This window comes from Gracilinanus agilis, chromosome 1 (genome assembly GCF_016433145.1).
Source record: "Gracilinanus agilis isolate LMUSP501 chromosome 1, AgileGrace, whole genome shotgun sequence".
Classification (NCBI taxonomy): Eukaryota; Metazoa; Chordata; class Mammalia; order Didelphimorphia; family Didelphidae; genus Gracilinanus; species Gracilinanus agilis.
The window spans coordinates 155,465,550-155,468,703 of NC_058130.1; positions in this window are offsets into that span (position 1 = coordinate 155,465,550).

The following is a 3,154-nucleotide window of genomic DNA, read 5'->3' on the forward strand; positions in this document are numbered from 1 at the left end:
AAAAATAAATGGACTCTTTACAAAACAAACAAAGAAAAAACAAAGAAAAACACCCAAACACTTCACATTGAGAAATTTGATTCAATTAGATTGAACTCAACAAACATTTATTAAGTACTGATTTCACTGTTTAACAAATGGTTGAGGAGGTCCTGGAAAACCATTTAGATCAGATCAATGTTTGTTTATTTTGCAATGGATGAAAAATGCCCAGATGCCCAGACTTCTGGTACATGAATAAGACTGAATAGAAATGTCTTATAAACAAGTGAGGGGTAAGGAAAACCCAGATGATTCTGGGCACTATCCAGAATAAGCTATTGACACTCATTTCCCCAGAGTCTAAAAAGAAAAGCCAGACACTGGACTTTTCAGGTTTGGAAGAACCCACATTCCCTATTTAGTATCCTAAAGACCCTCATTTATTGAGTCATCTGCAAATCTATTTCTCGAAGTGTCCAGAAGTTATATCCCTGAAAGATCTAAATCATACTGTACATCTGTCTCTCTTCCTGGGTCCTTATAACCTGCAAGACCCATGTACATTGAAGTCAATAAAGAACAGACTGAGTGGAATTTTTGGCAGGTATCAAGAAGCACCCAAAATTAGTGACTGGTAGTTTTCTAGAAACATACATTTTCTAAATTGACCACTTGTTACTTGGCCCTACTTGCTACTGAATAGATAATGCAGGGTTATGCCATTACTTTTACCCAGAATTGCCTATTATTATGGGTGATGCCAGATGGCTCCTCTCCCAAGATGGTAGAGAATAGTATTGTTACTAAATGGACATGGATCACTCTTACCTAGATTTCTCTGGTGTTTGTGGCCTTCAAAAACTGGTAGTGACTATGCTAGAGACTGAGGCTTGCAGTCCAAACCCTGGAAACCTTCCTTCTCTGCTAGTCCAGTGCATGATCCTCACTAATAAGGACATGGCTCCTAAGTAACCCTGTTTTGCCGCTTTATTTCCATTCACTTCAAAAAAGGCATTCTCCCTTGGACTTTGGTCTCCACTAATCTAGTAACAGAAGATATCCTAGGGAAGGTGGTGGTCATACAGATTATATAGATGGCATTTATTTACAAGAGAATCTTAAGGAAAGGAGCAGAAAAGAGCTTTACACTAATCCCTGAAAGTTATCTGGGGCCTACAAAGCACAAGGCTTGACAATCTCCCTTTTGGGACAAGGTCTAGTGAAGGACTTTCAGGAAGAATATTCCTCCCACTGCATATTCAGCACCCATCAAAAATATTACATGCAAATATAGTTCAATAATAGAGGAACAATGAGCATAATTAATCATATAAACAATAGAAATAATAAAAGAAACCTATGACTATTTCAATAGATGCATGAAAAAGCCTTTGGCAAAATCTAGCACTCTATTATTTTGAAAACCCTTTTCATGGAGGGCATGGAAGTTTATTAAATATGAGCAGAAACACATTTATAAAAGCTAGCATTGTTTGCAATGAAAAAAATACTAGAAGCTTTCCTGGTACCAACAAAGGAAAAGCAAGGATATTCTGTCTCCACATTATTGTTTGACATGGTTCTAGACATGCTCACTGTGACAATAAGACAAAAGAACAAAATCAAAGATATAAACGTTAGCAAAAAAGAGACAAACTCTCCCCATTTGCAGATAAATTATAGTATACTAAGAAATTCATCTAAGAAACTAACTGGCATGCTTCATTGTTTCAACAAGGTAACAGGATTTAAAATAAAGCTACAAAAATTATCAACATTCTCTCTCTCTCTCTCTCTCTCTCTCTCTCTCTCTATATATATATATATATATATATATATATATGTATGTATGTATTTGTGTGTGTGTGTGAATTACAGTTAATAGTACATATACTATTAACTGTAATTCACCTTGCAAAGCAAAGCAATCACAGGATGCACAAGTATTTTGAGAAAAAAATCTGGAGGCTATGCATATGTATATGTGTAGGATTGGTTCATGAGGTTTTCTGGGAAGAAAACTAGAAAGAGGTGTAGTATTCATGAAGTAAAAAAAATATGTATTCTGACTCATTTCAAGATCTATGTTCAGAGGGACTATGAAAATCAGTGACTCAGAAATATTGCAGGAAGTGAGAAAGGGATATTACCAACTCTGTCCAGATGTGGGGCACACTGTCATACACACTATTCCTTTCTCTGCCATCCAAAAGAGATAAGGAAGGTAACATATTGCCTTTCTCCAGTACATAAGCTAGAAGCCCTTCTTACTTTCTGTAGCCAGAGAAATGAGAAATTCATTACCATTCTACTTTTCTTGGACTAATCGCTCCTACTCCAACCCATTTAAGTGTTCTGTTCACTCACCCCCTTTTATATTCTAATTCATCCTCCTAAAAATACGTGGTTCACTTAACTTCTATAAGTCTGGTTTCTTTATTTAAAAAAATAGGAGTAATAATAAATCTCCTAGCTCATAAGATTTTGGGAAGAATCAAATGATATACAGAGTGGCTCAAAAGTCTTAGTACAGTTTTAACCATAAAATAGAAATATGTATATATAGGCATACATAAACATATGAGTATTTCATATTATCTTGGTCATTAGTAGCATGTAGTTTATTAAAAAATTTTCATTGTTTGTGATAGTGGGCTTTTTCCAAAGTTGGTTTACTTTATTCTTTTGACTACTCCCAATATTTTTTTCCAGAACCATCTTCATAGCATTCCAAATAATCCTGATATATCTCATTGAACAGCCAAATTTATTGGGAGCCTCTCCAAACTTACGAAGCTATTTCCTTGGACTACTGTCTATTTCTAATCTACCCCTCAAAGCACATAATATTTGGCAGAGTTTTTGCTCTCCTGGCAAAACCTTCAAGAACCTGTGGTCATTTTCATACTACAATGACGCTTTGGAGTAGAGCTGTGATGAAAGATGGCTCTCCATAAAGAACTTGAATTCCCTCTTTTTATCCATCATTGGTAGCAAGAATTAAATCCATTCCTCTCTGTGCTCCAGATTCATCAAGCTAATTCATTATACTACTCTAAGATGTCCTTTAGCTACCTGGTCTCATTTGGTTATTATTATTTTATTTTTTATTCCAAATTTTACAAAGCCAAACAAAATAAACATTTCCAGATATAAAGAAAAAGAAGATAGC